The sequence below is a fragment of the Cyprinus carpio genome, chromosome B4 (genome assembly GCF_018340385.1).
Source record: "Cyprinus carpio isolate SPL01 chromosome B4, ASM1834038v1, whole genome shotgun sequence".
Taxonomy (NCBI): domain Eukaryota; kingdom Metazoa; phylum Chordata; class Actinopteri; order Cypriniformes; family Cyprinidae; genus Cyprinus; species Cyprinus carpio.
Genome location: NC_056600.1, coordinates 28,487,674 through 28,501,700, shown reverse-complemented (window position 1 = coordinate 28,501,700; position 14,027 = coordinate 28,487,674).

The following is a 14,027-nucleotide window of genomic DNA, read 5'->3' as shown; positions in this document are numbered from 1 at the left end:
GAAAAGAAGGGTGGCTATATTGGTCACTGAGGTTTTCTTTTTGAAATTTCAGAAATGTTTATTTTTAAATTGAGTTTGTTTATTATTCTCACTTTAACAGGTGAAAATAAACAAGTCGAGATGGTTATTTTTTTCATTTAGTTGCATAATTATTCTGCACACTAATAGTTGCCTAATAATGGTGTACATGTAGATATTCTCTTAAGAATGCCAAAACTTCACTTTTACTATACTTAAATGTTCAGGTTTGAGGGTTTGTTAACATTTTGATTGACCAAGAGTAATTGTAGCTGTACAACAATAAATTAATCCCTCAAAAAATACAACTTGCCACTGCAGGGCAGTATCTCGGATGCCTACACAGTGCTCTAGGCAAGAGATAAGAACATGGATCAATTGTGTCAAAAAGCAGCAGTAATATCTAAAAAGCAAGAATAACTTTGTCTCCACGGTCTGTAGTTAATAAAGATCATTAAAAAACTCTTAAAAGTGCAGTTCTGTACTATGAAAAGCATTAAAACCAGATTGAAAAAGTTTCTAGGAATACCATTTGTATCTAAATAGGATTGTAATTGTGTAAAAACATCTTTTCTAAGATTTCAAAAATAAAAGGAAGCTTTGATATCGGTCGTGGTAGTTAACTAAAATAGTAGTGTCCAGATTTTTGCTTTTTAATTATAGGTACAAACAGCTGCACTCCCTTTAACACGATGACAATTCCTAAGTCAAGCTGCTGTCTAATACTTGTATATCAACTCTATAGTGGTCCAGACCTCCTTAAAAAGGCAAGGGGGGGGACAATGTCCAGGACATACTGAGGATTGCCGTAGAATTAATATATTGAGGCAAGAAAGTTTACACGGCTCAAACTGGTCAAACATTGTTAAACAGGTCAGCATTTCAGAGGGTCGGATACAGGCGGGGGAAATATGAGCTCTAATGGAGGCAATCTTGTCTAAAAAAAATAGTGTAAAAAATTATCACAGGACTCCAGAAAAGCTTTCTAAACAAGAGGGATGGGGGGGGAATTCTAAAATTGAATCAATACTTTGTAAAAAAGGGACACGTGGTTTATTCAATATTTGGACCAACCCATTTTTTTCTTTTTAGAGATCTGTTTGTTTCAGCATTTAACTTTTTTTTGATACCTTCTCCAGCTTTCTCCTTTTAAAATTTCAATAAGAAGACATGAAGCTGTTCTTTTCTTCCCTGCGCTTGGCCAGGAAGAAACCAGCAGTTCAACTTCAGGCCTGCAGTAAAGTCAGATTGTGCAGCAGCATTACTCTGTTTACTGTTGTTCTGGTCCCAGGTGTGTTCGTCTGAGACACAAGGTCTTTACTGTTTCGTCTGGTCTCTATCTAGTTGTAATGGTCCATACATTAGGGGCTGCCTGAGGTTATATTCTAGGTGGCCTGATCCATTCATTCTGGGCTGGTACGTGATTGGATATGAGTGGCTACTGTTGAACTCGAATTAATAATTAAAGAGAAACAGCATTATTAATATTAGCATAAGATGCCATTCTTACAAAAATGTAGCAAATACATTGTGTGTTAATTGGACGTATCTCCCAGTCCTTACCACAGACTGTCCCAATTAATGCAGCTCCTCAATACACTCCTCTTTCAACAGATTTGAGTACTTAGAAGTGCGTTTATGTGTGTAAGCCAGGATAAAGAGATGGGTCCTTAATTAATGAATTTAAACTGCAAGAGTGTCGTCTCTCCTTTCGAACAATGGCTTATGGTAGCGTTATTCCAGAGTTTTGTGCTTAAAATAGGACAAAAGGCATCTGCCTCTGCCCGCAGTTGATTTTTTGTAATTTAGGTATTATCACAAATTGCCAGAGTTTCTGAGAACGGAGCGGACGTGTGAGGGACTATCATGCAATAAGAGCTTCATTTAAATTACTGAGGTGCTAAACCACTCAGGGCTTATAGGGGTAAGATAAGCAAGATTTTGAATGAACCTCTATATTATGAGTTAAGAGGAGGAGCCAACAGCAGTTTTGAACCAGGGCGCAATATGCTAATTATCTACAAGGGTAACATGTTAAAGCGTTGGTGGAAAAGTAACAGCCCTAGGACGTGAGCCTTGAGGTACTCCATACTGCCTCCTTGTGAAACGATATGATACCTCTTCATTCAGATGCTATGAATCGATCGCTGTCAGGATAAGTATGATTGTAAAAAACATGCTAATGCACTTCCATTAATCACAACAAAGTGTCTCTAGGCTATTGCAAAAGCATTTGTTAACATAGATCCGTGGTCAATAGTGTCGAAAAAATAGGCACTATAAATCCAATAGAACTAATAGAGAGATACAACCAACGATTCATATGATAAGAGCAAGGGTAATTCGTAACTCTAAGGATGAGCAGTCTCAGTACTATGATATGGTCTAAATCCTGATGGAAATCCTTCAACAGATAACACAAGTTGTTTTCTCTAAGACTGAATATCATTGTGAGCATACTACCGTTTCTAGTATCTGGATCAGCAAAAAGGCCAGATTCGATGTATGTCTGTAAAAACTAGTTCTTTGGGGTTGTGTTTTTTATGAGAGGCTTAAGAACAGCAGTTTGAAGGTTTTGGGGAAAAAGCTAATGACATAATAATGAATTAAAATAGTCAGAAACAGGACGATGACTTTTGGAACAGCACCTATTTAGGAGCTGGAATAGGGTCTAATGTAAATGTTGTTGTCTTAGATGATTGAAAAGTTTATACAATTCTTTCTCGTCTATAGTAGATATAGGGATACGGGGAATTGTTCCTTGGAATCTATAGTGCACTGATGTGTGAAACCTATAAGCTGATGGCTGCATTGGTTACAATTTTATCTCCTAATAGTATCGACCTTGGAAAGTAAAGTAATTCAGACAAGTCATTACTGCTGTGCTGTTGGGAACTGTCAACACCTGTTGATGCTTAGTTTTTCGTTAATTTAAACCAGGTATATTTCAAGTACAAGTGGCTTATTGTTTGGTTTCTTCTAAAAGAGACAAAAAATAATCAGGATCTAGAACAGTTTTTAATGCTGTTCTGTAGGATAGCGTACTCTCGCGAAATTACCTCTAGTTTTGTTTTCCTCCGCGGCGCTCCATTTTCTGGGCTGCTCTCTTTAGGGGTGAATGTGCTCATTATACCACAGTGTCAGTCTGTCAGGACTGTTTTTCCTTAATCTTCCCTTAAGCGTAAAGGAGCAACCTTATCTAAAGTGCTAGAAAAGAGAGGAGTCCATAGTTTCTGTTATGTTTCTGTACATAACACACACAGTTTCATCAAATCCATGTTAATATGAATACCTATAGAGTAGTGTTTGCATCCTTCATATCTCCAAAAAGCCATAGCTCCAGGCAAAAACTCCATAGCTCACATCTTCCAGTATCAAACAGCCATCGGTCCCAAATCCAGTGTCGAAACTCGGGGCCTGGTTATAAACACATTTGTCAACAAACATACTTGTGATATCCATTGCTGCCCGGGAAAAAACTGTGAGCCACTGTTTACATAAACGATGGGTCTTTAGAAAGCCGAACAAAAAGTTATCGTTTCCTTACCACCAAAAAACCACTTCTTGGAGGGACATTAATTACCAAGCGAGGTCCCGTTGCAGCAGTGCTGCCAGATGAAGCGCGTGAGCTGGAAAGCGATCTCCCACTCTGCTCCGGTCAGTGTGTACGCGGGCGACATCTTGGGAGAAATGCATGGTCAGCATTTACTGTTGTATGTGAGTGACACATTTTTGTTGTCGGGGGGGGGGGGGGGGGGGGGGGGGGGGGCTCTTGTTGTGGGGGGGGGGGGGGTCTTTCTCTCTCTGTTGGGGTGGGGGGTTTTTTTCTTTCTTTCTTTTCCTCTTCTTCTGGGGGGGGGGGGTGGGTGGGGGGGGGGGGGGGGGGGGATGTTGATAATCACTTGAGCACTTCGCTTTACTATAAAATTGATAAGTAGGAGTTCAGGTAGTTGTATTAAGTTTTGTTAACTTCTTTCAGACCAAAAATTAAGAAAATGCATTCTGGGTGATACTGTGTAACCACTACTATGGGTTATTTGATTTATTGTCTTACTTATTGTATGTGATGCAAAGCTTTGTGTACATTAAAAAAAAAGTGATTTTTTTCACCCATATTTTTGATTACCTGTTGTGTAGTTAGTATTTAATGTATTACCAATAGCTATAGATTTTTAATTATACAAGTGCACTGAATTGAGAGGCTTGTTTTGTTTTAATAAATGTTTAATTAAAGCAATTTTATGTATCACTTCACTTCTGATTACTTGACTTAGATTTTATGAGCTGAAGGAAAAAGAAAGAGGAAAGAAAGAAAATTCAGCCAAAACATATCGGCCAAAAAAAGCGGATATTATCATATTCGGCCATCTGGCCTGATTATATAATTATCGGAAATTCGGGAGAGAGAAGAACTTCATTTCAGGTCGACTCTAAAAATTGAAATCATATATCCACTGGTCACCTGTTCAAATATAGTTGATTGGCAGTGGCTTTGGGATGTCGAACAGCACTTGGAATTTCCGAGAGCGCCATATTGCTGAAAAGCGGAAAAAATCGCTTTTCCACTGCTCATGGACCACTGGGGACTAAGTGGAAAAATAACAGCATTGCGTGCTTGACAAATGTGAGTAACATGGTGCTTATAAACACTGAATGGTTAGATTGGGACTCTCAGCCTTGTTTTGGAAACACACTCCAACTCACTACAAATGATGGTTTTAAGCTCCAACACACGATAAAACCATGTCGTTGGCATTTGAGATTGTATTATCCATGGTTTACCAGTGACATGCAACTCTTCGGTCAAACCCACCTCTATAAATAAATTAAATCAAGGAGGGTCTCCCCAAAGTCCCTCAGTTCAAGGCAAAACAATAGCTCTGTTTCCATTAACCGTATTTTAATGTGCATTTGGAAGTATTCACATGAGAAAAACGAGTGATGGAAATGGCAAAATTTCAACTAAAACAATCCAGTAATTAATCCCTTAAATAAGTTTTTACGCGCGACTGAGGTGCGTTTTGACTTGTGCAAAAAAGGCTTGATGCGAATACTGGGAGATGGAGGAATTTATTCGCAAAATGCAATTCCAAAGGAGAATCAACTGAAGTAATGGGACTTTGTGCTATGGTACAGCACTTTCACTCAATGCCAGAGGCATCGGAAAGGTTGTTGGGGTTAAATTCGGAAATGCACAAAAGCGCAGTCGTGTCATCAATAGTATTTCTGTATAATTGCCTCCAGAACTGTTCAAACGACGGTGTTTCCCAAAATAGCAACGCAAGCGACCTCCGAAAGCAATGACTTGCAGTCATTGTTTCGTATCTGCTCACTCTGAGGTGCAAGTAATTTATTCTTACATTGGAAATTATTATATTCTACTTTTCTTAGTGATTTATAGTGCCCGTTTTTAGCAGGTAGTGTTGGTGTTTGTTCTCTTTGACTTGTTGGAGATGGAAAACGATGCTTGTTTGCAAATGTTTGTATGCAATATTCCAGCTATGCGCATAAATGAAAATTATGCAACTGGGAATGAAAACAAGGTTAGTGTCTGTGTCACTGGGTTTTTTAGAGCGGCGACTTGTGACCTGCCACCTGCAGATGTCAGCAGCGCTTGAATATCAACCTTCCTGGAGCTTAGACAACACTTTCCTCACTTGAAAACCTCAGGTTTTGAAAGGCGCTGTGCAGGCCAAGGTGTGTGATCTCATCTCCGAACAGATCAGAGAGAGAGGAAGAGATAGGCCAAACAGATATGATGAAACACAACCGTGAAGTGATTCGCTGTATCTGTTGGTGAGGACTATAACAAACAAATCTCAGACACAAACCAAACTAAATCAGTAATGCCAGGACATGTTTCCCACTAATCCACATCGACCCATGAACTGGTGGAAAACCAAGACACAGATACCCCTGAGTGGCCAAATAAGCAAAGACTTACTTGTGTGTTACTAGTGTCTCTGCGGCCGGGACTAATTGTGCAACTCAGCGGTTGTGCTCCACGAACATGTGGACGTGCTAATTTTAAAAAATATAAATATGAGATGGGTTATGTTATGAAGACAGAAGTAAAAAATTAATGTTCACATTAGTGCCGTTAGTGTTTAGCCTACTTCAAGCGTGTTCACATAGCCTATGTTTTAAGGCGTTAAAGCCTAGCCTAAAATCATTATGGATGAGGGTGATATTAGCCTATTCATGGATGATTAATAAAACTGTTTAGTTAGTTTTTTTTTTTTTTTTTTTTTTTAAATATTTTTTTTGCATTAATGATCACTGTTCTCGCTAAAAATATTTTCTAGTAAACATTGAGTTTTGCAATTTAGTTTAAAGAAATTGTGTGCACCTATAAGCCACTCCGGCGCTGTCATTAAAACAGGGAAAAGTGATAAAAACCATGCCACTAAAATAGGCCGTGTAAAGTTCATATAATTTTTTTTAACTTTCTGCATAGTGACTTTATGTAATTTCAGTGGTTTAGTGGCTCTGCCTGTGAACAATGCAAAGCGGGAGTATGAAGAAGTATAATCAAAACCTGTTGTAGACATGCGGTTGCTTCTGTCAGGGTTCTGGGAAGCAGGAGGAACCACAATTGCAGAGGCCGTGAGTCACACAAGGGTTTATGACAAGAACAGACTGATACAAAAAGAGGGTAGATGAGTGCAGGACAGCGTGTCAGAAAAACCACTGGCAGAATATCTTTGGCAACAGAGGGGGTGGCCAAGACCAGGCTGATGGAGAAGATCCAGCACAACTGGCACCATAGAGCAGAGCTCAGACATTTGGTGCTCTGCCGACTCATGAAGTTGACCAAGTGCCAGGCAGGTAGAACCAGGGCAGGACACAAAGGAAGACCCCGTAACGGGGTCAGGAACTCTAACCACAAGACTAGACAGGACAAAGCTCCACCAGAGACAAAATTAAACCCAAGCACAAGGGACAAATATTAAACCAATGAACTAATAAAGAGTATAACGTAACCAAAATACAGAAATAATTACCAATTTAACCAACTTAAAAGAATATCAAACCAAACACAAAGAATCAGGACTAGGCAAAACTATGAAAAATAAATATGCTACAAGTAAAAGCGAAAGCAAGACAAACAGATGTACTAACCTAAGGAGCAAGACAAGAACATGGAACTACAAGGACTAGAGAAAGTAGAACAAGGAGGAACAGAGACCAACCAGACAGGGGAGACAACGGGCACATCTTCGGGCACATCCACAGACAGCTACACAGACAGTGGGGGACAGAATGGGGGTGAAAAATGACCCATGAGGTAGCAGCAAAGACCCAAAAGGGTAAGGAGCACTATAAATAGGGAGGAAAAGCACATGAGGAAAACAGGTGAGCCACATCATGTGCGGGCACCCACAAGAGGGTGAGGTCAAAAGGAAACAAGGCGGAGGGCGTAATGGGAGCACAATGGCCGAGGAAACAAGGCCATGTGCTGACAGACAAACAGAGAAACAAACACAAAACAGAGTGGACAGTGCAAAACCCTGACAGCTTCAGGTATATTATAGATCCAGTGGAGATTAAAGTAAGCCAGGAGCTTTGTTACACACACTGTTAGTTAGCTTTATTTGGTAAACAGACAACGTGTCAATACTGTAAAAACAAAAGCCTATGCTAAATTAAAAATAAAATGAAAACAAGACCTGTTTCTCAGCTCGAAGCACTGGTATGAAGTGTAGAGCACATTCCTCCTGGCCCATCACATCTAAAACATGTTAAATTAAGTAATTCAACCAACAGATACAAAAACTATTTTTAGGCACAACCAACCACAAACAAAAATGCAGGTGGTCCATGGGTGGTCAACATCAGCTGCAAGGGCAGTGTGTCATCAAAATTTTGAAACATCTTGTATTGCTGTTCATTGAATGGGCTAGAAGCATCAGAACAGCCGCACAGTTTTCATCGCCTCCTTCTGAGAGTTTGGTTCAGTTGAAGGTCCAACAAATTGAAAGTATGCAGGATTCTTTGCAGTGGACTTACTGAAACTGTCTTCAATCTGGATGCCTGCATTCTATGACATGAAGCCTCATTCCAGCTTCCTGAAGAAGGAAAGGCTATTCCTTAAAGACCTCTTCCATCTCCTTTAGTCGCTGACAATATGGTCTTTCCTCTGTGAGGAAACGTCTCCAACATTAGTTTTACCATTTTCTTTATATCTTTATCTTTGTTCAGTTTTTCGGACTGACAAAATCTGGGAACTTTATATAAAAATAAAGTTCATCCACTCTTTCCTAAGGTTAGGATCAGAAGGTGATGCAAAGATCTTCTTCTGCAGATGGGGGGCTTTCATCTCACTGAAGATATCATAATGTGACAAATTCCAATTTAGCAGCTTTTTGGCTTTAATATAAGCTGTGTTTTAGGAGTTTCGAGTTCGGAAACTAGCAGGGGATATTAATTTAGAGTAGCTTTACTTCTAACATGTTACAAAAAGATCAAGGAGAGATTTGTTTTCTTAAATCCATTGGACCTCTGTAAATCAAATATCCGTTTAGTAAGCTTTCTTTACATATCAGGAATCATATTGTAGTCGAGGTTACCAGATTGTAATATCTCCATCATTCTTTTTGGTCTATGGAGTCTGTTACCACACACTTTACATGTTGGGATGGGTACTCGGCAGGTGACGAGCAGTGCCTGGTTTCTAGGGCTGTCAACTTTAGTCGTTTAGTCGACTAATCGGCTGGATTGCCGTCTTGGTCGAATGACATTCTCATTGGTCGACCAGTTGTATAATTTTTTTTTTTTTCACCAATAAAGAAATTTTCATTGATTCACTACTTGATATTTATTCCTTTATTAGCAGTTATATATTACTGTATTCTAAATATAATTAGCCTATGTTTTATCCCAAACTTTAAATGCTTTAAATTTAGGCTATTTTATAACAGCGCCACCCAGTTTAGCGCATCCACGTGGAACACTCGGGAACCACACTGTGGCGGGCTGCACTGCTGCTGTCGTGCTCAGTAAGGAATATTAGGTTGTTTTGGGTAGTATTCATTCAGTAAGACACGCTATCTTGTTTTGGCGTTAGTTGACAAAATGTCCAAGAAATCTAAATCTTTTGTCTGGCTGGATGTTACAAAAAAGACGACAAGACTGTGGAATACAAGCTATGCGGTTTAAAGCTAACTACCATAGCTCAACGACCAATATGTACCTATCACCTAAAAGCGGTAAGCGAGATCTAAATGTGTCAGGACAGCTGCTATGTCGTAATGTCGAAACGTTTATATAATTTTATGGCCACAGGCGTGTTTTAGGATATTGGGGCTTTTTTGGTGGTTGTTGTGAAAACGCCCTAACGGTTAGGATTCGGCTGGACAAAGTTAACCCATAGCTCTTTGAAAGGTAGAACGAATATACCGCCTGTATAAACGAGAGCTTTTGTTAGAGCTTTTATTACTCGGCAGTTTTAGAAGTGTATATTTTGTAGCGTGTTGGTTGTGGTGTGGTAGGTGCAACGATTGTGACTGTCCACTCTAGACCTAGGGCAGAGCTCCTCACTTTGCAGTTAAAAAAAATCACTTAATTTCAAAGAATTGTATTATTATTATACGTTTTATGTATTAATGATGTTTTTTCCTTGTTGTTTTATACTATGCTCTATGGCCAACTTGTTTAATAAATGTTTCAATTCAAAATGCCAAAACATCGCTATTTTTTTTTTTTTTTTTTAGTCGGAACGATAGTTGCGCAGGGACTAGGACTTTGGTCGACTCTAAGCATTTCTTTGGTTGACTACAGCCCTACTGGTTTCCTCTATACATGATGCTTGGAACTGAGGTTCATCAGACCAGAGATCTTGTCTTCACTGGGAGATATTTGAGGTCTGGTCACCACTGCCATAAAACCCAAGATCGGTGGAAGTGTTGCAGTGAATGGTATCCTTCTGTAGGTTTCTCCCCATCTCCATCTACAGTATGATCATGGAGCTCAACTAGATGTGACCATAAGGTTCTTGGTCACCACTCTAACCAAGGCTCTCTGCCACTGATTGCCTCAGTTTGGCCAGGAGGCCAGCTGTAGGAAGAGTCCTGGTTGTGTCAAGGATATGGAGGTTACATGCTTTCTGCTGAACCTTCAATGCAGCTGCCTTTTTTTTCTGAATCGTTGTCTTCCTTTCCAGATACTTTTTGGTATCGTCAAACTTGAGATCAGTTTAGGAGATCTTGATTGAGAGTCACAAAAAAGAAGCTGGTGTAAAGGATGTAACATGTTGGTAATGCAAAACCTAACATATACTAAAACAATTGCAGATACTTTGTAACAACCCAAACGAACCCACCACTACCGCATGTCAATACATCGTTGAGGTTGGATCCCTCAATTGTGCAAGAAGAGTCACTGTGAATAGCCTTGTAATTACTATGGTAACTACCACAAGGTGGTTAGTTTAAATTTTTTTCAGGGCTGCCCCTAATAGCTGGACTAACCTTAGTTGGCGGGAAAATAGTGCTTGGACGGCCCCAAAATTTTATTAGCCGCTTAGTCACAGAAAAAAAAAATCCACAGTAAGTGGTGAGGTCACACAGTCCGTTGACCGACGGATCCATTAATGCTAGATTTTATTGAGTAATACAGTCCTTCCAAACCCTCACCTATCATCATCGTCCTCAAATATGACTTATCATCTGAAATATGTTAAGTAATAGCAACATTACATGGCCGCTCAATGTAATGTGTAAACCTAGAGAAAAATGTTTGTCCCACTATTCAAGTGTCTGTGCAGAGTGTAGAGGTTTGTAGTGAACAGTGTAGCTTAACTGCATGGACAGATAGATTTTTGGTTCAAAAAAAGGGCATTCTTACTTTGGGTTCTTGTAAGCATGTGTTTTCTTTTAGACATTGTTGTTATTCTACATTATTTGTCATCATGTGTAGGGATTGTGAAATTTTAGCAGATAACCGTGTCTAGTAAGCCATTTGTGTTCACTCAAGACAGGGTAATGATTTGGTTAAAAAAAAAAATGTATATAAGTGGTTAAAAATAGGCTCTTCACATCCCGGATAGCACATCACTAGCTAAGTGGTCTTAAATCCTCTATGGCGATGTAAGGACATAAAATGTTCACCAAAAGTCATCTTTAGCCATCCGACCGAAATATGAGCGTGCAGGCACTTGTCTTAAACACTCACTCATTTGGTCCTTCAGGTGAGAGTAATCTTTCGAATCGTAAAGCGTTGTAAATCCATTTGTTGCACTCACTATAAAACAAAACATTGGCTTGTGTAAACTAATGAAAGCAGCAAAAAAGGATGTGGTTCTGCTGTTCGGTTTCTGTGAAACTTGAGTGCGGAAAACTCTGGTTATTTGTCTTAGACATTAAAATATATATATTTTAATATATATATAACGCAATGTCCAGTCTTTCATGTCTCCTTAATTATATGTAATGTGGACAACGGCCACGCGCGAGTGCGCTATAGACATAATAGACCAAGTGAAAGCTCACTGGGTGTAAACGCCCCAGAACAGCAAACAAATCGCTCGGACTGTTCCAAGTTTTTTTTTATTTTACTGTTCACCTTCGCGCTGAGAGGAAATAATACCGGTACCTTAATTAACATGCTGAGAGGAATAAGAGTAAAAAAAAAAAAAAAAAAAAACGAATGAAGCGGCTTGATTAGCGAGATCATAACAGCGTAAGGTCTTTTTTTATTAATGTACTTGTATTAGTTTTCAACTAAAGTATAACTCCTGATAAGTATAATCAAGTGAAACGTTTGAAGTTTCATTAACAACATCATAATGTTTCATGATTTTTTTCCCTTTCTTTTTAATGTTCTATGACACACTCCCAGAGTCCTTAAAAAAATGTTTATGTCCTCAGAGACATAAACAATATACACTTTGGAAGGCTAGGTATGTGATGTTCAATTTACAGTAGGTGACATCCAAATTGAGTAATACCGCAGCGCGTACCGCCGCCGCAGGGCCCGCGGCGTTAACTGCAAAATCAGTCGCGTGTTAAATCATTCGCGAAAACTAACCGCCAGGTGTCGCAAAGGGACGGATTGAGAAATGAATGTAATTGTAAAATGAAAGGAGACGTTAAACACACAATAACCTTATAATAGACATTTAAATCCTAAAATAGTCTTAGGCCTACAGTCTATCATCAAAAATTTAAAGAAAGGCCTTTCCACAAAGGCTCTTATGCATGCTATTGTTTTTAAACATCATTATATATATATATATATATATATATATAATATATATCTATATATATATATATATTATATTATAGGATTTAAAATTTTTTCATTTCGTTCAGTCTTGGTTTTAAAAAAAATAATAATAATAAAATCTTCAGGTTCATTTGCAGAGCGAAATGAGAACGGTCCAGCATTTACAAATAATTCTTATAAACTCTGTATATTCTGATTTTAAAACTGCTAACACTTTGACATTTTTTGAATGTGCCTTACTGTGTGAAACAATAATTCTGAATTGTGACTTGATCGCGCTTGGTGCCTCCGCGCACATATTCAGTGGAAACAGCAGTCGGTTCACCGAGCCATGCGGCGCGGAGCAGCGGGCCACTTTGGCATATTTTCGCTAATTGAGTTTTTTCCCATCGATACTGAAACACGTGTGAAATCCAAAAAGATATATATATTTTAATATATATATAACGCAATGTCCAGTCTTTCATGTCTCCCTTCATTATATGTAATGTGACCAAAGGCCACGCGCCGAGTGCGCTATAGACATAATAGACAACGTGAGGCTCACTGCGGGTAAACGCCCCCATAACAGCAAACAAATCAGCTAGACTGTTCAAGTTTTTTTTTTGATTTTACTGTTCACTTCGCGCTGAGAGAAATAATACCGGTACATAATTCACATGCTGAGAGGAATAAGATTAAAAAAAAAAGAAAAAAAAAAAAGATTGAAGCGGCTTGATCTAGCAGAGATCATAACCATGAGTAAGTCTTTTTTTATTAATGTACTTGTATTAGTTTTCACATAATTTGTACACATTTGACTAGTTAGACTTTTTCCAAATTATAACTCCTGACTAAATGTATAATCAAGTGAAACGTTATGAAGTTTCATTAACAACATCATAATGTTTCATGATTTTTTTCCCTTTCTTTTTAATGTTCTATGACACACTCCCATGAGTCTCTTAAAAAATGTTTATGTCCTTCAGAGCACATAAACAATATACACTTTGGAAATGCTAGGTATGTGATGTTCATTTACAGTAGGTAGACATCCAAAATGGGTAATACCGCCGCCGCAGGGCCGCGGCGTTAACTGCAAATCAGTTGCGTGTTAAAATCATCCCTCGAACTAACCGCCAGGGTGTTCGCAAAGGGCCGGATTTCGAACTGATGTATTGTAAAATGAAGGAAGACGTTAAACACAATAACATTAAATATCATTATAACATCCTTCAAAACCATTAAAAAATAGGATAGTCCTTATCTACAGGTCTACGCATAAAAAATTAAAGAAAGGCCTTTACCAAAGGGCTTATGCATCTCATTTGTTTTTAATCAGTCATATATAATATATATATATTATATAGATGGATTAAAATTTTTCATTTCGGTTCAGTTCTTGGTTAAAAAAAATAATAATAAGAATAACTTCAGGTTCCAGATCAAGCGAAATGATAACGGTCCCGCATTTACAATATTCTTATTAACCTGTTATAATTCTTGAGAATTCAGTCAAACTGCACACTTTTTGCATTTTTGCATTAGCATTTACTGTGTGACCAATAAGGGTATTGGTGACCTTTGATCGCGCTGATGCCCTCCAACGCGTCCATATTCAGTGGAACAGCAGTCCTTCCACCGGACCATGCGCGCGAGCAGCGGGCCACTTGTGGCATATTTTTGCTAATTATGATTTTTTCTTTCCCCATCGATACTGAACAGTTGAAATCCAAAGCCTATTTTTACCCTAATAATAAGATTTAGGGTTCAAATGGGCCAACATGTTTGGATTGGTCCCGAAT